Source organism: Mesocricetus auratus, unplaced genomic scaffold (genome assembly GCF_017639785.1).
Source record: "Mesocricetus auratus isolate SY011 unplaced genomic scaffold, BCM_Maur_2.0 Super-Scaffold_4256, whole genome shotgun sequence".
Classification (NCBI taxonomy): Eukaryota; Metazoa; Chordata; class Mammalia; order Rodentia; family Cricetidae; genus Mesocricetus; species Mesocricetus auratus.
The window spans coordinates 7,530,518-7,556,733 of NW_024429182.1; the positions used below are offsets into that span (position 1 = coordinate 7,530,518).

Sequence of the window (26,216 nt, forward strand, 5' to 3'; positions counted from 1 at the left end):
TAGATCTGGGGAGTGCCAGCCTACAATCCTATGGCCAGAGAGTCTGGGAAACAGAAACTTTATTTAGTGGCTGATCGAAGAAGAGGCAGACTCCCTTGGTTAAGTACTGAGCTGAACTCAAGAAAGCCAGGAACTCAAGAAAGCTGAACTCAAGAAAGCCAGGGAGGACTGATGATCAAAGGGATTAAGACTGGGCTGGTCTAACCCCCAGAAACAGCTGACCAGACAAAGGTTAACTTTTGAATCCCAGGCATTAGCCTGGGAAGCCAGCATGGGACTGATCAAGACCCCCTGAATCTGGGTGTCAGTGAGGAGGCCTAGGGAATCTATTGAGCCTTGGGCAGCAGATCAGTACCCATCCCAAGTATACACACAGACTTTGGATTCCAATAGAACAATGTGAGGTGCACTCTCACCCTGAACTCTTGGGAAAGGGTCTAGGCCCTGCCCTATATGAAATGACACACTATGGACACCCCCATGGAGGGCCTCACCCTCCCTGGAGAAATGAGGGGATAACGGGGGGGGAGGGCACGGGAGGAAGGGAGGGAATGGGAGAGGGACCTGGAACTGACTTGTGAAGCAACCTTGATTCTTATCTAAATTTAAACTGGAAAATAAAATTTAAAAAAAAAGGTAGAATTAAAGAGATGTTTTCATATATAAAGCATCTGGGTTTGATATCTATGCTGTAATAAATTCAAAGCATTTTTTCAAACTTGAAAAAAAAAGAAATAAAAATTTCATACTAAAAAAAAAAAAAAGACGGCAGTGTTGAATTAAACACTTCACAAAGATAACAGAGGAGACACTAATCCGGGTTAGAAAAAAGCATTTTCTCTTAAGATACCAAACTCAGACATCATGAAGAAAAAAATTCATAAGCATTAGAAAAGTTTACCTGGTCAAAGAAAAATGGGCATCAAGGTTAAAACCACACACACACACACGCACGCACGCACGCACGCACGCATGCGCGCACGCATGCGCGCACATGCATACACGCACACCTGCACACACAAGAGACAAATAAAAGAAAAACCATTTGCTTCAAAACTAAGGGGCTGGAGTGGAGCTCTGGCCTAATGGATAAGAGCACTTGTCACTCTTGCAGAGGACACAGTTTGCCTCCTGGCACCCACATGGCAACGCACAACCTCCTGTAACTCCAGTCCCAACAGGCCCAACACCCGCTTCTGACAACCACAGTACTGCACACATATGGTGCATATACATTAATTAAAAAACAAAATATCCAGAAAACCAAAAGCAGCATCTTCAAGAAAATATTTGCAACAACGCAGCGTTGAGATGCTTAATGCAGAAAGACTTTATTCAGGCCAATGAGAAAAAGACAACCCACATCTTTAAAGAGTAGAAAACTATGAGTGCTAATTAACAGACCAGAAAACACCAGAAACGCCACTGTTCAGTGTAAATACGAAATGTCCCATACAGGGCCCTGAGTTTGAGCATGTGTTTCCCAGAGGGTAGTGCTTTGGAAAGTTGAGGAGGCTCAGATCGTGGTCTCGCTGGCTGTAGACCTCAACAGTGAGATCCGCCTCAATTCCACAAGGACCTCTTTGCTTCCTGTCTGTCCTGGGAGTGGGGCCAGCCACCACAAGTCACAGTCTAAACTGCCTTCTTAACCATAATAGAACACGCCTCTTCTGACTTCAGTTGCTTCTGTCACCGTGGGAAGGAATCACTATCAGGAGAGTATGCTCTCGCCTGTGTTTAGGACACATAAGGTCGGAGAGATGGCTCAGAGATTAAGGGTACTGTCTGCTCTTCCAGAGGTCCTGAGTTCAAATCCCAGCAGGCACATGGTGGCTCACAACCATCTGTAATGAGATCTGGTGCCCTCTTCTGCGGGGATACAGGCAGACAGAACACTGTATACATATAAATCTTTTTTTAAAAAGCTTTCTGTGTGGGGGTGATTGGAGAACTAAAGTTGCCCCCACCCCTCAGAATGTGAGAGCAATCATTCTTCTATTCTGTGGATGGGGAATACAACTCATGACAGCTCTTCGAAATACTATCTGGCAAAATGTAAATGTAAGGCTCGGTCATTCTATCAGAAGGCGACCTGCGAGCCATCTCCATATGTGTGCAAGAAAACATACAGATTTACTTACAGTGCTGTAACAGGGGCGGGAGGGTTTCCAATGTCCAACAGCAATTAACTGTCCACCAGTTAATTATTTCAGTGAAGGGTTTGTGTCATCTAACCCTGAAGTACTTGATAAGAATGAAGTACTACATGTACTAACATCAAAGAGCAACAAGGATACAAGGAAATGATTTATGTAACAATGAGTGAAAGATACAACACTCTGTGTTTAAGAAACACAAAGTACACGTGTGTATGCATACATGTGGGTGTGAATACAGAGAAAGGGGGCTGGAAATGAGAGAGCCTTCCACTTACTGACCAAGACTTCTAAGGAAAAACGGGAGCGTTTCAATCTTCATAGCTATGGGCTCATCTATTGCTTACAAAAAACAGATGCTACGGATGGACTCTTCTAATGGGCTCTGACAGAAACCTGCTCCAAAGTCCTTGAGACAAAGCAAGGAACTGGCTCCTGACTCCGGAAGCCGGGAGTGTCCCCAGGCGACCCAGCGAAGCCCTTGGCCCTGCCTACCTCTCTGCTTGTCCTGTTCTCCATTCTCCACGAAAACCAGCATGTGCCAAACAAGCTGCTCAACCCTAAAGACCTCTACATCCCTGCAAAGCAGCCTAACTCAAAAGTGACTGCTTCTCTCCATCTAGTTCTGGAGAGGTACTGTCTGTCTGGGAGTGACAGACTGACAGACACGCCTTCCAGTACTGTCTGGGAGTGACAGACAGACACGCCTTCCAGTACTGTCATCTGGGAGTGCCTCCCAGTGGCACACCTCCCACAGCCAGTCGGGAAGACCAGTCTAGACACACTCCGTGAGTGAGGAAGACCATGACTACATGACTAACAGCCATAGCATGACCACGTAGGTAAGTGTGGCATCCCCCGAGAGAACCCAGACCAGAAGGGAGGCACAGTGTGCCAGGCAGACTTGGTGATAAAAGGGACAAGGTCAGAAATCATCACCCCAGTCTGTACACCCAGCGTGGCAGAAGGTGGGATTCAAGGCAGCTGTAAGAACCTTGAAGCCTGATGCCACACTAGGCTGCCAGGGGCCAAGGACAATTTTGACAGTAAGTCCTGCGTATGTGAAGGGGCTACTTTGGCCTGTCATCCAAGAACTGAAAACAGTTCCCTGCAGATCACCCTCTTTTATTGTAGTTATTTATTTCCATGTGGAAGGGGGGTGCACGCATGCCATGGGTGTGTGTGTGGAGGTCAGAGGGCAACTTGTGGGAGCTGGTTCTTTCCTTCCACTATGTGGTCCTGGGGACTGAACTCAGGACAGGTGTCAAGTGCCTTTTCCCACCAAGCCATCTAGTCTCCCCAGATGATTACTCTTAAGACAAAATGAAATTTAGGAAGATGGAATTTTATTAGAGCAAGGGAGGGAAGGGGCTGGGGAAGATGGATAGCAGTAGAATATTTATGAGTACCTCTACAAGAATTAGGAAAGCAAGAGGCTGTGGTGGCTTCCATACCAACTCCCTGTAGACCACCTTCACCAGCTCGGTCATTGTGGGATGGTGGCTTCCACACTGACTCCTGTAGACCACCTTCACCAGCTCGGTCATTGTGGAAGGAAGTATGTAAAGAGAACTCAGCAGGGCCATACAGTCCTCAGAAACCTACATTCGAAAGCTGGCTACATGGCTGCAATTGTCCAACACAGGAACAGGCAAGACAACCCTGTCATTACTACAGCCAACCAATATTTCTTCATCCTGAATCCAAACAGTGAACATAGCCCAGTTGCCTGTGTTTTAAAAATGCAAACACAAGGAAGGTGACAGAAATAATCAATGAAAAAGTCCATGTTTGTAGCCCATAGCCCAGCTAACTGCTCGGCATTCAAAGACCCCTGCCTTCTGAATTCTGATCACATTTTCTTATATTGCTATTTCAATTTGGGGCATGCACGTGTGCACACACACACTTCTCTGCATCTTCCCTGTTAGTTCAGCCTCTATGTGAACTACTTATAGTCTATGGTTTTAACAGGGAAATCCCCAAAGTTTAGGGAATTGAGACAGTAAGCAGAACGAATGAAACATCACAACAAGTCTCTGGGGGAAACTCACACACTAAAGGAAAGGGAGCTTAATTCCCGACATGTAAAACAAAGAAAGAAAGATGATATGACTCATAACCATTTTTAGGAATACTCACGGATGCACTGGGGACTGGCACACAACACAAGATTCCTGACTAATAGAATGATAAAGTCGCATCCGTATGTAAGTATGTGTGACATAAAAGAAAAGTAATTACTGGAGTCTCTAGAAGAATCTTTATTGGTCCCAATCAGCACAGACTGAAACAGCTGAAGAGTCTCCCCTCGTGTCACATTTAGACCATTACAGCAGCTACTAAATTGCACTAGCCTGTAGTTTAAACTCTACTCAAGTATTAAAATAATTAATGTGCATCCACACACACACACACACACACCCCTTCAGAACGAAAGAAACGAGGGGCAGAGCTGTGTGCTGCCCCAAACCCACACAATGAACTAGCGGGAACCCAACTGGACACTGTATCTTGTTTGCTCCATGTATCATCTCCTGCTGTGAGGACCACACAAAATAATACAATACATGACAATCCAAAGACATGAAGGCAGAAAGTGTGCTTTACTGGGTCCCATTACTTTTTATGAGGCCGCTATTGACAGTGTTGAGATAGTTCTTCTGTCCAAAACAATGCCAGCCTTCCTGGAAGGTGGGAAGGGGAAGCCCCGCTGTGGGTCATCTAATGCTCCAGTTCACGACAGCAAATGAGGAACAGTAAAAAGACAAGATGAGAACCATATGGGATCCCAGAGATGGGGGCTCGGTGGCTGAGATCTCGCTGCTCTTCCAAAGGACCCAGGTCTGGTTCCTAGCACCCACGGTACAGATTCAACTATCTATAACAGTTCACAGGGGAGCAGACACCCTCCATCGGCCTCCATGATGGCTACATGGCAGGTGGTGTACAGATACACGTGCAAAGCACCCATACACACAAGAGTGATATATACATATCATATACATATGCGTATACATGTATATGTGCATACATATACATAAAACTCCCATGCATGTGATCCCTACCTAGGAACTCGGCACCCTCAGAGGTGAGGAAAGAGCACAGTTGGAGAACTCGGGGTGGCCGGCGCCCAGGGAAGATGCGGGGGACCCCTGCTAACTACTTAAGATGAGAAAGCGGCTCAGTGAACGAGTCTCTTGGACCAGACCGAGAAGGCGGGCTAACGTGGACCCCCGATCCTTTATGCGCACACATGGAAGGCTTTCAGCTTTCTAGAACTGCCCCTCCGGGCAATACAAACCCCTCTCCATATCCCACTGGTGAGAGCTTCCTAAAATCAGCTTAACCCCGGTCTTTTCTCCAGACACTTCCCATTGCCCAGCCTTGTTTAGATTTCTAAGACTCAGCACAGTTCATTTCAAAGCTTTAACCTCACCCCTGTGGCAAAACTCTCCGGCTCCCCTCCTGCCAAGTCAGGCAGAGCTGTGGCTGTGAAGGCTTCGGGTAAAGCAGCTCTGATGTGTCCTTCCCGCAGCTCCCCACTCCAGACCCCTCCCTCCTAGCTGCTCCCGGGACTGCCAGAGAAGGGTGGCTGAAGGGAGTCTGAGGTCCCCCACGCACCTGTCCCCTCAAGTCTCCCGTCCTGAGACCTCCTGCGTGGTCTCCTCCCCGCAAGCCACCTCTCTCAAGAGCCTTGGGAAACCTGTCTGCCTCCCCACACCAGGGCAACACTGTGTGACTATTTTCCCATGAAGATTCTTCAACATTCCTCCAGAGATGGCAGTGCCAGCGGACTGACCTCGGTGTCATCTGCCTTCCTCCATGGTCCCGGTACCTGGGATGCTTGGAGAGCCCGTGTCTGTGCCGTGCGCATGCCTAGTGCCTGTGAAGGCCAGAAGAGGGCGTTAGGTGCCCCGGAACTGGAGTCACACATGGTTGTGAGCTGTTATGTGTGCTCTGGGAACCAAACTTGAGTCCTCTGGAACAGCTGACGTTCTCTTCAGTCCCCACCCCATAAATATGGTTTTCTTTTAAATCACACCTTTAGCTGAAGCATTTCGGCCCACAGACAGTGAGACAAACGATGTCCTATCCACTCTGTCTCCTTTGCTAGGTTTTGCACAGATGAGCTGCGTGCCCGCTCTGCTGTGCTGAGCCTGCTGTGGAATCACCCGCCCTAAGGCAGGCATGCAGAACCTGAATTCCGGGGTCAGCCTCTGGCTCTTTGACTCCAGATCCCAGCGTTTAAACCCTGGCCATCTCACAGGCAGCAGGAGGGCATTAGCAACGCCACATTGTCTGGTGCGGATAAGATGTCAACACGGGTTTAGAATCACAAGCTGTTTATCTCACGCTGAACCTGACCCGGCTTCAGAAGGACGGCCCTGTCCTGGTTCAAAGGCGAGCTGAGGTGTGGGCCAGCGCAGCCCGTTTCAGACCTGAGATTAAGGCCTGAGGAAGACATGCTTTAAGAATGTTTCAAATGAAAAAGGAAAGAGCTATTGATAGCCTGGGACTTAAAATGAAGGAAAATTCCATCTATGCCTGGTATAAAACTGGGTCTCAGGCCCACACCATCCTCCCTAAGTTTACGAACACCCACTGAGTGCTTCTGTAATAGTCCAAGCCACCCTCAAACACCTGCCGTCAGTCGATTCCAAAGCATGTCCTGAACGCCACTTACTTTCCTGTGGTTGCCTTCAGGGACAGGAGGAGTTCTGAGTTCCCAAATCCTGCTATCTAGAACCTACATCAAAAATTTAAGTCCTTATCGTTTCTCCCTCTATTACAAAAATAATTCTTGCTGTTATAAGAATCCAAGGGACGAGTTGGCAGGATGGGCCATAAGCCCAGACAAGGCACCTTGAAAGTGTATTTATAGCTCAGCCTTGATTAAGTTATGCGTCTAGTAATGGTTTTCCAGTTGAAATGAGTTGACATGCAGCTAATAGTATAGAATGCTTACGGTACACTCTGAATAGTATAGAATGCTTACGGTACACCCTGAATAGTATAGAATGCTTACGGTACACCCTGAATAGTATAGAATGCTTACGGTACACCCTGAATAGTATAGAATGCTTACGGTACACCCTGAATAGTATAGAATGCTTACGGTACACCCTGAATAGTATAGAATGCTTACGGTACACTCTGAATAGTATAGAATGCTTACGGTACACCCTGAATAGTATAGAATGCTTACGGTACACCCTGAATAGTATAGAATGCTTACGGTACACCCTGAATAGTATAGAATGCTTACGGTACACCCTGAATAGTATAGAATGCTTACGGTACACCCTGAATAGTATAGAATGCTTACGGTACACCCTGAATAGTATAGAATGCTTACGGTACACCCTGAATAGTATAGAATGCTTACGGTACACCCTGAATAGTATAGAATGCTTACGGTACACCCTGAATAGTATAGAATGCTTACGGTACACTCTGAATAGTACAGAATGCTTACGGTACACCCTGAATAGTATAGAATGCTTACGGTACACCCTGAATAGTATAGAATGCTTACGGTACACCCTGAATAGTATAGAATGCTTACGGTACACCCTGAATAGTATAGAATGCTTACGGTATACCCTGAATAGTATAGAATGCTTACGGTACACCCTGAATAGTATAGAATGCTTACGGTACACCCTGAATAGTATAGAATGCTTACGGTACACTCTGAATAGTACAGAATGCTTACGGTACACCCTGAATAGTATAGAATGCTTACGGTACACCCTGAATAGTATAGAATGCTTACGGTACACCCTGAATAGTATAGAATGCTTACGGTACACCCTGAATAGTATAGAATGCTTACGGTACACCCTGAATAGTATAGAATGCTTACGGTACACCCTGAATAGTATAGAATGCTTACGGTACACCCTGAATAGTATAGAATGCTTACGGTACACCCTGAATAGTATAGAATGCTTACGGTACACTCTGAATAGTATAGAATGCTTACGGTACACTCTGAATAGTATAGAATGCTTACGGTACACTCTGAATAGCATAGAATGCTTACGGTACACTCTGAATAGCATAGAATGCTTACGGTACACTCTGAATAGTATAGAATGCTTACGGTACACTCTGAATATCAGGTTAGCAGAGGTAAACGCTTAAGCTCCATTTTACGTCTAATGATCTACACCTGAGATTATTTACATCAGGAATGACCTTTATAGACTAGATTTGTACCATGCTTCCAAAGTTTTAAATTAAAAGGCACTTCCCCCACACTACTCTCAATAAGTCATACTAAATATATTCCTCTTTAAAAGAAAAAAACTTTATCAATTGGCAAGATTAAACTGAATAAAATTAAGAATGTTATTTGGCTCCTTAAAGTGTAGCAGGTTCATCTTACAATATAAAATAACCCAAGTAGCGCAGCCATCTAGAGTCTCCAGGGCATTCAAGCCCATTTTCCATTCAGTTTGAGCTGTGCCCCGTGTAACCTTTTAAACATGATAAGAATACCAAGAATTCCTTCCTAGCTGCTGTAAAGAGCTCTCAACAAGCCACCGAAAGGCCGGGACCGCATTCTTCAGCAATTGCGAGGGCAAAGAGGAGGAGGCAGGGTCAGGTCAGAGGAAGAGAAAATGGTCTATAACGGGGCGCAACCACAACCAAGCCCCTTCTACGCCAAGCAACAGCTGCAGAACCCTGGCACCCCCAGCCAAGGAGAACCACTCATATCACTGGGGCCTGCACTTCCGATAGCTCAACGCTCTGACTTGGAACTCCCTCCTTCCCAGTTCGGGATGGACCGGAACAGCTCTTCCCACCCAGGCTGGATTCTAGTGAACGCATCTCACCATGCAGCTTTCCCTTGGTGCTCAGTGAATGTTGTGTTTCCAGGGGCAAGCCAGGGAAAGGACTAAAGGGATACAGCTCACTGACTTGACACCCTGAGGTATGAGGCTAGCCCAGAGCTGCGTGGGTACATCTATGGCAGATGAAGTAGAGACAGTTTGCCAGAGCCCACTCCAGGTACTGTGTGTGGATGATATTATCAGCCCACGGCAAGCGCTACCACTGTGCAGATGGAGAGGCAGAATCCAACTCTGACGGATCAAAGTCAACACAGCGACAAGCAGGCAGGGGTGAGGCTCTAAGCAGTCCACAGATTCCCTTTACTCACTAGTGAGACACAGTTCGAGCAATCAGCAAAAGTATTGCCTCCAGGGGTTCTTGTCTGTTTGTTGCTTTTAATAGCAAGGGGTCTCACCAAGTACCCCTGGCTGGCCTGGGACACTCTGTGTAGACTAGGCTGGCCTTGATGGGGGATGTCCTTCTGTATGCTGTGAATATATGTTTCTCTTATTGGTTGAAGAATAAAGTACTTCAGCCAATGGACAGGCAGGAAGTACATGTGGGGCTACCAGACTACGAGGAGGCTGGGAAGAGAAACACAGAGAGTTGAAGGGGAGATGCCATGCAGCTGCCGAAGGAGTAACATGCCGGAGCATGACGGGTAAGCCACAGCCTTGTGGAAATACATAATTCAGTAGAAATGGGTTAATAATTAGGAGAGAGCTAGCCGATGAGAAGCCTGAGCCATCAGTCAAACAGTTTATAATTAATATATTAATATGAGCCTCTGTGTGTTTATTTGGGACTGAACGGCTGCAGAACCAGGTGGCACAGAAACCTCCATCAACAAGCGGCACCCATGTGTTTGGCAAGAATTCCCACGGAAACCCTGACGAAAGCTCAGAAACAGAGCCACGCTGGGCCTCACAGAAATGCTGTGGTTAGATCAAGCAAGGCTCCTTGTAGTAGTGGCCCATGTGATCCAACATTCAAAACAGCTGAGACCATGCAGCCTCACAAACTATTCGACAGTCAAGATTTGAGCAGGGTTCTGGGTTTTCTCAGGATCCCCTCGGGATTGGCAGCGCCCCCAAACAGCAGGAAGTAGTTTGCAGAGAACTACAATCACATTCCCAAATATTGTTTATAAATGTTTGTTCTCATTTAAACAGGATTGACTATAAATGGTTGATGCCTTCAACATAATAGGAATAGACATTTGGACAAGAAACTGCTCGTGTCTGGACTGCTTGACAGCATGCTGTCCAAACTGGACAATCAAGTTACAAAAGAAGATGACTGCTGAACTTGCCAAGGGACAGGATGGTCCTTTAAAGTTCCTGCTTCATCAAAAAGTCTGCCAGACCCTATGATCTGTGGACTGAAGATGGATGCTCCAGTGTTACAGAGTAACTTTGGGTGACTGTCCAGGCAGCAAGATGGCTCTGTCAATTCTAGAGGTTATATATTATCCTTCTGGGGTCTTTGATGGTGTTGAAGACAGATAGTTATGATTATGGTTTTCCATGGTTTTGATAAAAGATAAGTTACATCTTTAGACTTTAGACTTACAAAGATAGGATAGACGATAGAGTATTTTCTTTAAATCTTGCCAAATTTTAATGGACTAAATCTTGTTAACTATAGTTCTTGATAACTGTTTTGTTATATGTAATTTTACTGTTAAATTTTAAAGTTAAAACCTTCCTTTATATTTAGACAGAAAAGAAAAGGCCTCAAGCCCCACAGAGATCTGACTGCTTCCACCTCCAAGTGCTGGGATCAGTAACGTTCCACCACACCCTGTTCCAGATAAAATTTTTAAATAGCTTACTATTATTTAAAAAATCTAACATCTAACCTTCCAACAGTTAGACATTTCTAAGACACCACACATCAGCAATCCTAAAGAAATATTTTGTTGGTTTGGGTTTCTAAACTATTACAGCTCTTGCTCAGTTTGAATAGCGAGCACAGGGTTTCTATAACTCCCTTTCCAGAAGCATGGCTTTGGGGTTCAGGGGTAGCTAACTTGACAAGCACTCAGGAAGACACCCTCAAACTAGAGCAGCTAGTATTACAGGCTGTTGGCGTGAAGTCAAGTCTCTTGCAGACAAAGAACACCCTTTTGGACGAATCCGTGGCTCTCCAATGACCCTTGCCTTTATTAAAAACAAGTACCTTGTAAAAAATTATATAACTTTTCTTCAAATTCAAATATTTCAGAAATATTCTCCAATCAAAGGACCATCAAATTCCCAATCCAGGCAGCAACATGGCCAACTCTTTCTCAGATTCTGCTTTTCCTTCACCCGCCACTGCCCTCCCTATCTCTGTAATACCCTGGGCTTCTTTGAGCCTTCTATAATCTGATTGCACAGTCTATGGCTTTTGTTTCCAACGGTTTGATACCCAGACCAATCGGCACTGAGAAGTGGGGCTCTTGCTGTGACAGACCTGGCTTTGTGGTTCTTGGGCCATTGGACCTGATTTGTGGGAGAAATGTGGAAATGTTTGCAACTTTAAGCTAGAAAAGCCCTGTGGTTTTATAAGCAGAGCCTAGTGGGCTGTTCTGGGAGTTTAGAAGACCCTAATGCAAACAGAGACAGGGTATAGGTCCAGTTCATAGACCTCATATGCAAACAGGACTCTGTTGGAAATGGGTTGGCAGCCATCTGTGTGCCTTCGTGGCAAAGAATCCAGCGGCACTATACCACATCCACAGAACTTAAGTGGGGATAAGTGGTTAATGTGTCTGATGGATGAAATTTCATATAGGAGTAAAAATAAAATGTACATAGAAATGAGCGAGAGTGATTTGGGGAGATTAAAGTAGGGTGGGTAGATTGCAACCATGCTAACATCTATCTGCGTGTTGTATTTTACTATGTTTTGCAATTGGGAGAACTATATAAGTGACACACATACACGGTTGTGTGGGGGGAAACTTAGGATTCCGCCATTGGCCACGTGGCGGTCTAAAGACGCATATGGATGTGGTAATGACAGGGCGGAACCGTGCTGTTAACCACACCCACTTTGGGCATGAGGAGAGACAGGAAGGTGAACTAAGTCACTAGCCAGGCCCACTTTTGGGCGTGGCTAGGGGTGTGTATGGAGGAAGGAATAAAAGACTGAATAGCAGAGCTTGGAGTTGAAGACAGATAGTTCTAATCATAGTTTTCCTTAGTTATGATAAAATATAAGCTACATATAAGACTTTAGACTCACAAAGATAGGATAGATGATATATTCTTTAAATCTTACTAAATGTTAATGGACAAAATATTGTAACTATGTTCTTACTTGGTAACTGTTCTGTTATATATAATTTGACTATGTTAAAGTTAAAACCTTTCTTTTTATTTAGACAGAAAAGAGGAGATGATGGGGTAAGTCCTGTGTATGTTTCAATAAAGCACTGTTGGCCAATATGGAAGCAAGATAGGTGGGACTAGGCGTTGAGGAGGATTCTGGGAGAGACAATGTAGCCTGCCAGAGAAGTAAGAGGTCCGGGCCCTTTTCTCCGGTAAGAGAAATACTTAGATTAACAGTTATGGGTTAGCCAGTAAGAAACAAGCAAACGGCCAACAGCTTCATAATTAATATAGCCTCCTGTGTGTTATTTGGGGACCGCAACTGTGGCAGAGCCCAAGCGGCTGGCGGGGAAAAACCAAAGCGGCTGGCGGAGGAAAACTACGTGTTACATGGTTAATCTTGACTGCCAACTTGGCAGGATTTAGAAGATGAACCGAGGTATTTCTGCAGAGGTTCAAGTGAGATGAGGAGCCTCCTGCTGAATGTGGGCACCGTTCCAAGGGCGGGGTCTCAGGCCGCAGCGAAAGGAGAAAGCTAGCAAAGGGTTGGCTTTCATCTCGCTGTGCCCTGACTGGTACAACGTGGCCAGCTGCCCCGCATGCTGCCACCGAGAACCCTGCAAAGACGAACTGAACCCTTAACCCATGAGCCAAAATAAACCCTCCCTTAAGTCGACTTTTGTCAAGTATTTTGTCACGGCAAGGCAAAAAGTAACTAATACAAAACATATTTAAATAAACAAGTATTCTTTTGTACCCACTTACACAGTAGATTTAAATATACAATTGTCATGAGACCCAAGATTTTCATTCTTAGGTATTTATCCCAGAGAAATGAAATGTATGCTCTTGGGGAAAAAAAAAACGTGTACGTGAGTATTCATAGCATCTTTATTCATAAAAGCCCCAAAGCAGAGTCCAGATACTCTTCACTGGGCACACAGTGTAAACTGGACTGTATACACTCTGTAGAAATACAGTCATCAAGTAAAAGAATGTAAACTGGACTGTATACACTCTGTGGAAATACAGTCAGCAAGTAAAAGAATGTAAACTGGACTGTATACACTCTGTGGAAATACAGTCAGCAAGTAAAAGAATGAACTGGGATGGATGTACCCAACAACACGGGTAAGTAAACCTTCAGGAACTTGGGCAGAATAAAGAGGTTACCCCATGGGTTGAGAAGATGGCTCAGTCAGTAAAGCATTTGCCTTCCAAGCATGACGACCTGAGTTCAATCCCCAGGTCCCACGTAAAGAAACTACGGGTTGACAGTGAATGATTGATAGAATCTGATCCCCTTGCAGGTGGCTGGGTTCTAGAACCCTCCCTTCTGTGACATCTGCATCTTACCTCAAAGACAGACAGGTGGGTGGAACCCTAATCCTGACAGTCTCTCCTCCAGAGAGTCAGAGCCCAGGACAACATAGGACAAGCCCTTCCCACCACAAAGCCTGCTGAAAACTCCATGCCCCCAGCTTTGAAGCGGGTAAGCACACTGATCGATTCTGAAGGAAAACCTCCCAGTCAGTACAGGAGAAATCTATGGCCACTTCACCAAAGCCTGGAGAACAGAGATGAGGGCTGAACACCTGTAGGGGCACATTTCAGAGGGAACAGCCGAGGAGCCATAAAAAGCAAATATATCTGGGAATGGATAAAAAGGAAGGCTGGGGTTGGCTGAAACAAAACCATGATTGATACAGTGGCCCCTTCCCTGCAGCCCTGTCCCCCGGGACTGTTTCTTGGCACTCAGAACAGACCCCCTCAGTCCTCCGCCTTATCAGCCTCAAGTCCGCAGACTCTTGCAAACGCCTTGCTGTTGTGGGCTCTGGGGACTGAACTTGGAGCTGACAATACATTCCAGGGTTGGTCTGTGGTGAGGCGGCCTGGCTCACAAGATTTTCAGATTATCAAGCGGGGAAGGCAGGAATGCCACGGCCTGTGCATGGGGACATTCATCAAAAAGACAGCTGCCGTGAATCACCGAGATGGGGTGACACTAGTGTGTCTAGACCTGTGTGTAGCCAGGCGCTTGCAAACCCAAACTATCATGGCAGAGAAATAATTTCCCAAGACAGGGCCAAGGAGGGCTAGAATCAAACATCCAAAAGACAGACTCCCAAGCAGAAGGGCACCGTACCTTAGAGCTCCCGCTCACACAGTTCCCACTGGGTAACTGGTAAGACCTGTCTACCATTCGAGGTCCAGGCTGATGCAAGGGACCAGCTGGAGGGATGTTCAGAGTCTGGCTTTGTTTTTTAAGGAAAGACCTTGTATGACTTCTCAGTTGCACCTTGGCGGGGCAGTTGAGGAAAATGAAGCCCACCTAGGAACTCTGCTGGGGAAAGCTCACAAGGAACACAGTTCTCTAGCTTGTGCCCTGAGGGAGAACCTTTTGGGGTGCAGTTGGAAATAGGGAAGAGGAACATGGAGTCTCATTTTACCATGTCACAGCCCCAAATGACTCAAGCCTCTGCATTGGGTTTCATCGAGAAAGGGCATTTTCTGGGCAGGTGCGATGGCGCTTGCCACCAAACCCAATAATGTAAGTTCAAGCCCCGGAACCCTCAAGGAAGAATGAGAAAACCAACTCCTGAAAGCTATCCTCTCCACCCATGCTGCACGCATGCACGTATGTATGCATGCATGCATACATTCACACACACACACACACACACACACACACACACACACACGGTCTGAAAAATATTCCCAGAGAAGTTAGAATTTTTGTTGCCTGCCCACGGCAGCTCCCCGCCCCCCAACTCCTTATTTCTTGCTTTGGTTCCTAGTGTCTGGGTGTCCTTGAACCCTGTGTCACTCACTGTCTGTGAACAGGAGACTCCTGGCATGAAAACCAAGGGTGGCCAGCCTCCGAGTCCCTGTAGACCTCATTGAGCTTGTAAGCCAAGCCTGGGGCATCTGCCGCTGCACTAGGTAAATGTCAAATGTCCCTCTAATCCACAGACTGTTGAGTTTTCTGTTGGCAGCTAAACACGCCTCAATCTTAATCCATACAGCTTCCCCATGGTGAGTAGCCCAAACAACCGTATTACAGTTGCTAGTATCACTCCCCCTAACTTGTGCAAGGCTAAAATTTGCATGAGACCTGTTCTCCTCAACCTGCCACCCACAGGGGGGCTTTGGGAGGGAAGTGTAGCTCCATAGACCCCGTCAAGCTCGGCACCTGCAAATCGGTGTCGGGACACAGATGCCCAGTAACAGGGGCGGGAGAAAGAAGGAACAAAACAGCTGTGGGGGGGTCACACGGGGAGGAGGACAGGAAGTGGGTGTTCTTTTCCAAGTGTGCCTTTTGTGAAGAGAGGCCCTCCTGCTTTCCCATGTCCCGCATTCCACACCGCTATGCGTGTGCTACGTCTCCGTCATCGCCGGGGCCTACCCATGGAGCCCTGCAGCCACATGGTGCGTGGTGAATGACCGATGGCTTCTGTCACTGCCTGTGCGTGACTTGGCTGGGCGAGACGTATTTAACATTAGCTTAGGTCCTGACATTCCATCATGTTCCCTGTCAAGAAGCCAAGCCACTCTTGGAGCCCTCCCCACCGAGTGACATGTGACAGGACCCCAGCGGGTGAAGTGTGTGTGTGTGTGTGTGTGTGTGTGTGTGTGTGTGTGTGTGTGTGTGTGTGTGTGTGTGTGTGTCTCTGCCGTCCTACCTGCAGGCCGGGGTCTGGCTGGCTGCTCTGACAACAGAGGTCTCACTAAGAAAAGGTCGCCAGTCTCGGCCAGCATCTACCGCGCTTTTGGAGGAGGCTGCGTTACAAGGCATGGTGGTGTTATTTGCAACCGAGTTGCTTTTAGCAATCAGAATCACTGCGTCAGAAGCTAAAAGTAGGACAGAGCTAAGCGCCCAAGGCTCTCAATGGAGCGTGGCAGAAGGCTGAGGGAATGGTCATCAAAATGACACCTTCCTTTCCCAGCTCCAAGCTGCCTTCAGGGAACCTTCCCCTGCCACCCCAAGGGACACTCTGTCGGGCTGAAAGGGGAGAATGCCAGTGACACCTTGCGTGACACTGTCTGGGATGCCTGTGGCCAGACAGGCGTGTGTTGGTGCCTTCCTCATAGGGTATCAACTCTCTGGTAAGGATACCGGGTCCCCGGGGGACATGCACGCTTCCCATCAGGCTCTCTGTGGGGGGGGGGCTACTAGGAAGAGGCTGGGAGTCCTCCTAACTGCTCTCCTGAAGGCCGCCCCTGAAGCCTCCTCTGGAGTTCTCTTCATTCCTGGCCCATTGCCTGTGGTGACTGGGGCCCGCTACATGCTCAGAGCTCTGTGGAGCATCAAGGGATGCATTCAGGAAATGCAAAGCAAGAGCTGCCCAGAATAGACCTTTGGACTGGAGAAAGGGCTCAGGGACCAAGAGCACCGGCTGCTCTTTCAGAGAACTCAGGTTTGGTCCCCAGCCCTCTTCCCAACAGCCTGTCCTCCAGGTCCAGGGCATACCAGGCATAGGCATGCATGCAAAAATATCTTATACACCTTTCTTGAAACACAAAATCCCACTAAAAATGGGATTTTTGTTCTTCCGTGTGAGTGAGTGCCTGGGTTAGGATGAGCTGGTTGGTGGCGTGGACTTCTTATGACGACGTCAGAGGGGGCATCAGCAGGAGAGGAAGGGGCGGGAGGAAGCTTCCTCGGAGAGGTGAGATAGGAGCTAAGGCTTGAGGGTTGTGAGAACCCAGGGGCGTCAGCGCCCAGGCCACAGGCAGCATGGTGGCTCCCTAGCAGTCATAAGAAGCGACTCACAGAGTAGGACTGTACCACACTCTGGCTGCTTGTGTGGCAGCCTCACAAAAAATACATCAGCTCTCCTGTATGTGGGCACCTCCATGCCACACCTCACCTCCAAGCCACACCCCCATGCCACACCCCATGCCACACCCCCATGCCACATCTCCCGTGTGCCTGCATCGCTGTCAGTACTGAACGAATGCCTGGAACCCCAAATCAATAATAGAAACCGTTTCCAAACACAGGGATTACAAGCTCAAGGGTCCATGTGGACCACGCCAGGTGACAGAGGCGTAGCTGGGGACAAGAAAACCATGGCAAACAGGGCAGGAGAGCGATAAGAGGGGGCACCTTCCTTTAAGGGGCAGGTCGTGTCTGACCACAGCCCAATGCTACTGCCGAGGGGTATTTGCCTAGTACCATCAAGTGGGTTTATTGGGGGGGGGGGGGGATGTCTCAGGTCCGGCTGGCATCAAACTCAATACATAGTCAAGGGTGACCTTGAACCCCTGTTCCTCCTGCCTCTACCTCCCAAAGCCTGTGATTACAGACACGTACAACCACAAATGGTTTCTGCAACGCTGGGAATCAAATCTAGGGTCTAGCACATGCTAGGCACACATTCTGTCAACTAAGCTGCAGCCCATCCCCCTAGCAGACAATCTGAACACTATGTGAAATCCCCTCGTTTTTTAAATGTGGGAACCATGCTTTTTTAAAAAAACACACTGTGCCGGCCGAGGAAACCACATAATCTAAAGCCATAGCCAACCTGCCTGGCAAGCGTTGATTCTAAGGATACAATTTGGGTTCAAAACATAGCCTGAAAAGACCCCAACCAAATTACTTTATGGTTGTGGAGGGAAGTGGGCCAGGGGATTGCAGACATAGCAGAGCCTTCCCCGGGGCCAGGGAAGTCTTGCATTTGAGACGTGCACGGCTTGCAGGGGTCGCGAGCTGCTGCTCCCTAGGCCTCGGTTCCCTTCTGCCTTCCTGTTGTCTTCCTGCAGCCACCATGACTGCAAAACACACGAGGGACGCAGACAGACCTGCAGCCAGCAGCTGTGGTCTCTCCTTTGGTTGCCAGGAAATGAACTGCAACTTCTGAGAGCCCTTCACCGGATGTGCCGTTGAAGCAGAAAGCGACACTCACTTTCTGCCACTCACGTGGTCTCAGGCTCAAACGCATGACTCTGAGAACGGAGATTTTTGTAATGCATGCCCATCAGTGAACTCGTCCGCTTCTCCAGAGTCTCGGGTTAAAGGAGCCATCGACGGGTTCCGCCTTCAATAGACCATCCCTTCATTCAGCCACAAGAGGTCTCCATCATGGGTTCCATCCTCCACACTGGGTAGGGGGCCAACTAACTTTCTCAGAGACCATGTCAATCAAAGGGTCTCTAGCATCGCCAGAGGGTGGAGGCAGCCCTCCCCAGCAAACAAGCTAGCACGCTGCTCTGAAACAGCAGCCTTCGCCGTCCCTGGCAGGAGGCACATTCTGACATATTCAGTTTCAAGTGAATGCCTGGGCATTAAATCTAAACGGTCCATGATATGCAATGCCCAGGCAGTGTGCACTTGGATTATTTATGCCCTCTGCACCTGTGGGAGCCGAGATTTGATTATTATTTCATGTTAAGTGTCCAACCTTGGGCTTGCAGTCTGCAAAACTATTAAAGCACTCAGCTAGACTGCAGGAGACTGTGGGCCACCACGCAGCAGGGGTCGGAGAGCTTCAGACCCTTGACACCCAGGATGTCATCTTTCTCGCTAAGGACATCCTAATGAAATCCAATCCCGTGTGGATGAGTTTTAAAACCTTTGGAATAATAACACCTGAAAAGTTCGTCTGGGGTGTCTCCATGACAATGTGACAAAAGGGGTGGAGATTCAAGGCCTGGACAACAGACCGGGTCCTCTGCTGCCTTTCTCGACACACACCTAACCCACTGTAGGAGGTCAACGGGTCAGTGTGGGGCTAGCCCCTCCCCAAATGGGTGGAATGTGCCTCAAAATCATTATAACTCTCCCGTTAGAAACTCTCTCAGCCCTTTGCGTGATGCAATAGCAAGGCATGTTTTCCCACGGATGTCAAAAGGCTGTGGCTTGAAAACTACTATTTCAACCCAGTCCCTCACCAGCTGATCGCTTCAGTAGAGCTACTGAGAATGCAAACCTCTTAATTTACCTGCTCTGCACGCTCCCTTCCCTGAATTAACTGGAGTCCAGCCTCCCGCTGTGATAAAACAGACCGATCCCCACTCTGTTTCATATTCTTCTCTAGAGACAGTGGTCTGTTTCCACACACAATTCTAGAAAGTTCCCAAGGCCCAGGCACAAACTGAGCCACCACTTCACTTCAAGCCCCTGCCCCACAAAGAGGGCTCCTTAAGCTCCCAACACAAGGAGCATCTACCCGAGCCAAGCAACGAACAGCGCCTGGCGATGGATTTGCCTCACCACCGAGAACAGGATGGACATGTTCTAACCTCACAATGTGACAACAGGTCCAGGTTCTTTGGAAGATGAAGGTTCCTGATGAGGATGCCTCCTTTGTATGAGTCTATTTTAGATGGAGAGCATCCCTTAGTACTGAAGAGCTTGGCACATGGCAGGGATAGTTCGCTGGCTGGATGAATGACTCCACCATAAACCACCTGCCCTGAGGACCAAACGAGGAGGAGGCGCAGACTCCCCTCCCACACAGGTGCTCCAGCCTCTCCAAACTCTCTGACCCAGTTACTGAAAAGAAACTTGAGAAATGTAAACTTGAGCCAAATATATCACCGGTTCATTCTGCTGCATAGATGTAAATAGGTTAAAGACCACATGGAAACCAAGCCAGTTTACCACAAATGAGTCTAGCTGTCAATCAATAGTGATAGTTTACCAACAACTTCACGGAGACACTATAGTATAAACTATGCCACTGCCATGTTAAAACAGTTCAGATGTAGTTTGATAAATTTATATGTACTCTCATTTTTAATGGGCAAAATGCATTACTAATAAAAACAATATGTATTAATGATAATCTATATAAAGGCAATCTTCATATTCCTTGATATTTTATGTTAAAAGAAATAATATGCCAATTAAAGTGGGAACATTCTCAGACAAGAAAAGTAATTCAGTAAAACAAAGAACAGTAGTCAATCTTCCAACCGTGCAGTTTTAAAATGGCCATGTTTGGGGCTGAGAATGTAGCTCGGTGGAAGAACACTTGCCAAGCGTATTCAGGGCCTTAAATGTCATCACCAGAACTCAACAAATAAATAACAGCAACGGTCATCTTCACATCCATGCTTGAAATAAGCAAAAATACCTAGAAATACATGATCTGCTGAAGCCCACCCATGAAGATGTGTAAACTAGAAAGAGACCTATGACAAATAAGGCAATTCAACCAGTGACCAAACTCCTTCCAGTAAAAGGGATCATTTATCCAGGTGACTCCAAGGACGAAGGCTACCAAGCATTTAGAGAGCTAACAGGAAGACTTCCTGAGGTAGGTCCTCTACAAACCAGGAAAAGATAAAAAAAAAAAACCTTCTTGTTCTGTAAGGACAACCATCCTAATATTAAGATCAGAAAAGACACCAAGGGGAGGAAAACTACATAGCAAATGTTCTTTGTGAGTACGATGCAAAAATCATTTAATAAAATGCTGTAGACAGAACTTGACAATGCATTCAGAAGTATACAGCATGACTGGTATTGTTTATGCTGATTGTCAGCTTGGCAAGATCTAGAATCATCTTGAAAACTAATCTCTGCACATGTCCATGGAGTGTTTTCTAGATTACAGTAATTAAGGTTGGAAGACCCTAGCTATGGACAGTAGCGTTCCCAGGCTTCCTGAATATGACTACGATGACCTCTTGCTTCTGTCCTCACGTCCTCCTCACTGTCATAGACGGCATCCCTTCAAACTATGCCAAAATAAACCCTCCTCCCTTAAGTTGCTCAGGCATTTTTGTCACATCAACGAGAAAACAATAATGTGACCAAGTGAGATTTATTTCCAGAATACAAGGATGGTTCAATATTGTAAAAAAAAAAAAATCAATAAATACAGCCACACCAAGTTAACAAGATAAAAGGGAGAGAAGCACATGGCCATTTGCTTGATACATAAAAAGTATGTGACAACTGTTGGGGAAGTCCTGTGTATATGTCAATAAATTACTGCTAGCCAATAGGAATCTAGATAGGTGGGGCTAGGAGTCCAGGAGGATTCTGGGAAGGAGAAACACAGGAGAGTTCGAGATGTAACGCCATGGGGTAGGAGCCCGGAACTATTCTCCGGTAAGAGACATACTTAGATTAACATTTATGGGGTAATTACTTAAGTCAGAGCTAGCCAGTAAGAAACAAGCAAGGCCAACAGCTTCATAATTAATACAGCCTCCTGTGTGTTTATTTGGGACTGATGCAGCTCTAGAACCAGGCTGGCGGGAAGGCTTCTCTCAAGGAAAAGACTTCTCTTAACAGACAACAATCCAACCTCTGCTCATGATAAAAATTAAAACTCCATATGCCAAGAATAGAATGAAACCTTCTCAATATAATAAAAGTCTTACATGGAAACCCAAGGCTTACATTATTGTTGGGACACCAGACCTTGAGCAGAAACCCACTTCCCCTTCGGCCTGGGAGCAGGCATCTGTGTAATGTTTACTGAAAACAATTCAGTGCTTTAAAGCTCTTGATAGGGCTCAGATAAGGGCTCGCTCACTGAGATACCATGACTTTCACACCCCCTACGGCTAGATGCCTCTTCCTGTCCCCGCCCCCTGCAGTGTCTCCCCGATTCTGGGGCCGATTCTGGGGCCGGAGATTAAACCACCAGCCAGGAGGGTGAGAAGTGGAAAGAACGGTATGTAAATGGATGGCAAAAGTCCTTAAAAAGGGAAGCTCTTTTTTCTTGGAGGGACTTCTCCTGAGACTTCTCTCTCCTAAGTGGACTTGGAATCTCCTCCTAAGCTGACTTGGGAAGCATAAAGTTTTCTTAAAGCAACCGACCGGTCTCTGTGTCATCTATCCCGACCACCTCGCTACATTCTCGGATGTAGGCCGCACAGCAGGTGCGACACATTATAACTAATGTTAAGACTGATTTAGCCAGGCGAGCACGCCTTTAATCTCAGCACTCGGGAGGCAGAGGCAGGCGGATCTCTGTGAGTTCGAGGCCAGGCTGAACCAACAGCCTCCAAAACAATACAGAGAAACCCTGTCTCATAAAAACCAAAAAAAAAAAAAAAAAAAAAGACTGAAAGATTTAAAAAGATTAAAAGATTTTCACTTAATATTAGGAACAAGACAAAGATGTCATCTATTCAGCATATTGTCAGAGATTCTACCCAAAGTAATGAGACAGGAAAAAACCATTCAAATTGGAAATGAAGAAGTAAAAATTATTTGTTCATAGATGACAGGCTGTTACATGTAAGACTTAAATATTTTTCACTCTCCCTTCTTTCCTTTCCTCCCCTGCTAAACTTTCCTAGCTACTAAGAAAATGGTCAAGTTGTAAGACAAAAACATAAAATCACATGCAATTATACACTCTACTGATGAATAATCCATAGAGGAAATTAAACAAATAATTCTATGTTAGTTGACAAAGAAATAAACAAGCAAGTCATTGGAAAACTTGTACACTGAAAACTACAAATACTGCAGAAAGAAATGAAAGATCAAGTAGAAAGATATCCCCCACTTACAAGTCAGAAGACGTAATACCGTTAAATCATTTGCAGATTCAATGTAATCTTACCAAAACGGAATTCTTTCAAAATTAGGAAAAAATTCCAAAATTCACATAGACTCTCGAGAGCCAAGTAGAAAAAAATAATAACCTCCAAAAATCAGGACAACTTTGGAAAACCCACAGTGCCTGATTTCAAAAAGAACGGTAACTCTGTAGTAATGAGAGGTGTTACACCAGCATGAAGACACAAACAGACTAAGAGAACAGAACTTCCAGCCCTGAAAAGGAAATGCATGTACACGGGATTAATTTTCAACAGCCATATCATGACCATTCAGTGAGGGAAGGAGAGTCTTGTCAGTGAGTTATTCTGGAAGTTTTACAGGGCTGGAGAGATGTCTCAGCAGCCAAGAGCACTGACTGCTCTTCCAGAGGACCCAGGTTCTATTCCCAGCACCCACATGGCAGCTCACAACTGCCTGTAACTTCAGTTTCAGGGGACTCCAATGCCCTCCCTGGACTTCAGACACCAGGCACACATGAGTTCTCAGTACCCACATCTGGCAGCTCATAACTGCCTGTGACTGCAGCTGCAGGGCACCCCACACCCTGGGTACCCCCATATGCAGCATTCACTCACACAGACGCATAAACATGAACAAAAATACATATCAAAGACCACTAAAACCCGTGGACCTTTGAGAAGAAACCAGGGAGACTGACCCCTTACATGCGGTGACGTCAGAACACAAGCAGGGAGAGAAGATGTGGGAAAACAGACCGCCATCAAAATAAGAACTCTGCTTTCGGAAGAACATTGTCAGAGCGGTGAAAAGACAATCCACAACCAGGAGAAAAGATATACAATCATGTATACTGGATAACGGATTAATACCTGGAATAGACAAAGAAATCCTACAACTCAGCAATCTGAAAAAAAAATCTAATTCAAAAGTAGGCAAAGGTCATGGAAGATGTCTCTCCAAAGTCATACAAGAGGCAATCAGACATTGAAGGTGTTCACTGTTGGAAGCTGTAAGAGAAATGCAAACCAGAACCACGGCGCCATCACCCCACACACACGATGATGGCTGCCCTGAGTTTCCTACAGTCAGTCTTCTCGCTGCTGTAACAACACTTGGCGAGCGACTTCGGGATGAAGAGTTTACGCGGACTCGTGGTTTGGAGGGACACAGTGCACCATGGCCGGGAGGGCATGGTGACAACAGGCTCTCTGACCACAGTGTACGTGGCTGGGACTTCCCAGGTCTCAGTAGAACAGGAAGCAGAGATGGGACAGGAAGTGGTAGTGTCCTGGGTAAAACCTCAAGACCTGCCCTTACAATACGGTCATGGTCAGGCCCCATTACCCAAAGATTCCACAGCTTCCCAAAACTGCATCAGTAGATGAGAACCAAATTGCCAAATGTGAGCCTGTGGGAGTATTTCACATTTAAACTACAACAGCCATAATAAAGGCAAATGAAGTAATCGCTTTCGAGGGATTAAAGCACTCAGGAGACTGTGGGTCATCACAGGTTCAAGCCAGCTTGGAGACCCTGTCTCAAAAAAAAAGCAAAATGCAACAAGTGTTTTCTAAGAATATGACAACTGTGGGGGGGCAGAGGCATGCAGATCTCCGAGTTTGAGGCCAGCCCGGTCTACACAGCAGACTCCAATCAACCAGAGCTCCATAGCAGACAGACCCTTTCTCAAAAAGCAAAACAAAACCAAAGCAAGAATGTGCAGAAAGCAGAATTGTTAATGCAACTGCAAGAATTGCACCAAAAAATTGCAAAACTGATACAGCCACTGTAGAAAAATTGCCATATTAACGAGTTTGGGCAGCTTTAACAAATTACCATAGTCTGTCTGTCTGTCTGTCTGTCTCTCTCTCTCTCTCTCTCTCTCCCTTCGTCCTCTCTCTCCCTCACACACAGTTCTTATACATGCTATGATATAAACGAATCTTAGAACATATTCAGTTATACAAGCCACATAAAAGGACAAACATTACACAAGATTTACTTAAATGGGATAGACTAGCAGGGAGTAGGGAATAGAGGAGAATGCCATAGGCCAATGGCTAGAGAGAGTTTCTGTTCGGTGACAGAGAACAGGGAAAATAGAAGACAGCACATTCAATGCCACCGAATTAGACGGCACGGTTGTGTACATCCTATCCTGACAAAAGTGGCCATATACATACAAGCAACACTAAACAGTCTCAGCAGGTCATAGTTACACATTCATGCATACATATGCAGCAATAATAATTAAAGAAAAAGAGGCCACCCCACAGCACATCACAGTTAAAACACTAAGTATACAGAACAAAGGAAGCGTACAAAAGCCACAAGAAAAAAACCAAAGTCATGTATAGGGAAGCCCATCAGAATTATAGCTGGCTTCTCAATGGGAATTTTGAAAGCCAGAATCTTTCTTATTCCAAAATGTAGGCATGACCCCAGGCAGTCCAGGGCAGCAGCAATGTAAGCATTTCTTCGGGAAAATTTGTAAAGAATCGAACAGGTCACAAACAACCTCCACTTTCAACTCAACTTCATTGCCAAAATCCCTCAAAAATGAAAACAAAGATTCCCACACTCGGTGCTCTCTGGGTTTGAATGTTGTAGATAAGGGATTATAGACTGAATTAAAAGAATCTCCCCCCACCAAAAAAAAGTCTTCTGATTTTTAATCTGCTAAATTTCCAAAACTTACCACCTTAAAAAATGTCCCTACCCTACTGCATTTAAGTCTAGTGCTCAGGATAGAGGGAACACACAGGTGCTTCTGGGGAGTTAATGTTTTCTTTCTTTTTAATTTAACTGACAGTTGATTATTTAATTAACATGTAACCCATTTGTGCTTATATGCTGGGTGTGGTGTCACAGCTAATCCATAGTTATGATATGCAATAATCAAACCAGGGTCGTTTGTATTTCAGTCCCTCAACCCCTATCAGTTCTAGCCAGAACTCTAGTTACTCTGGCGGGTACAGTAGCTTGCCCCAGGCTGTAGAGAGACAATCCCCCCACCCTGTTCTCCAGACCCTGTCTACGCCTCTCTTCTCCCAACCCCCACCCAGCCTTCGGTTACCTCTGTTCCCCTCTGCTTCACAGTCAGCAAGCTGCCTTCTTTTTTTTCTTTTTTGCTGTTGTGTGTATAAGAATGTGGAATTCCGGTTTGTATGTCTGTGAGCTGTGTGGTCAGAAGAGTGTGCCCCTGTTTCTGCACCTTCTCTGAGTGTGACAAACATTAATCGCATTATTACGGCTGCAATCCTATCATTAAAGACACATGCATTAACAGGAAAGTCATCTCCCCCAGTGAAGAACACAGTGAAGTCCCTTGCATTTCCCAGTGCCCAGTGATGAGGTGACCTACCCAAGGTCACAGTGCAATGCCGAGGAGACCCCCAGCTC

General features: G+C 46.3%; 1 protein-coding gene and 1 long non-coding RNA gene across 2 annotated transcripts in view; one reads left to right on the plus strand and one right to left on the minus strand.

The window, feature by feature from the left end:
• Rbm20 (RNA binding motif protein 20) overlaps nt 1–26,216 on the minus strand; it is a 195,817-nt gene that overhangs the window by 125,614 nt on the left and 43,987 nt on the right. The gene's annotated exons all lie outside the window — the stretch shown is intronic.
• LOC121139327 overlaps nt 13,675–26,216 on the plus strand; it is a 30,607-nt gene continuing 18,065 nt past the window's right edge. The window contains exon 1 of the long non-coding RNA XR_005876262.1: nt 13,675–13,808. This is a non-coding gene — a long non-coding RNA (uncharacterized LOC121139327). The remainder of the gene's footprint in view (nt 13,809–26,216) is intronic.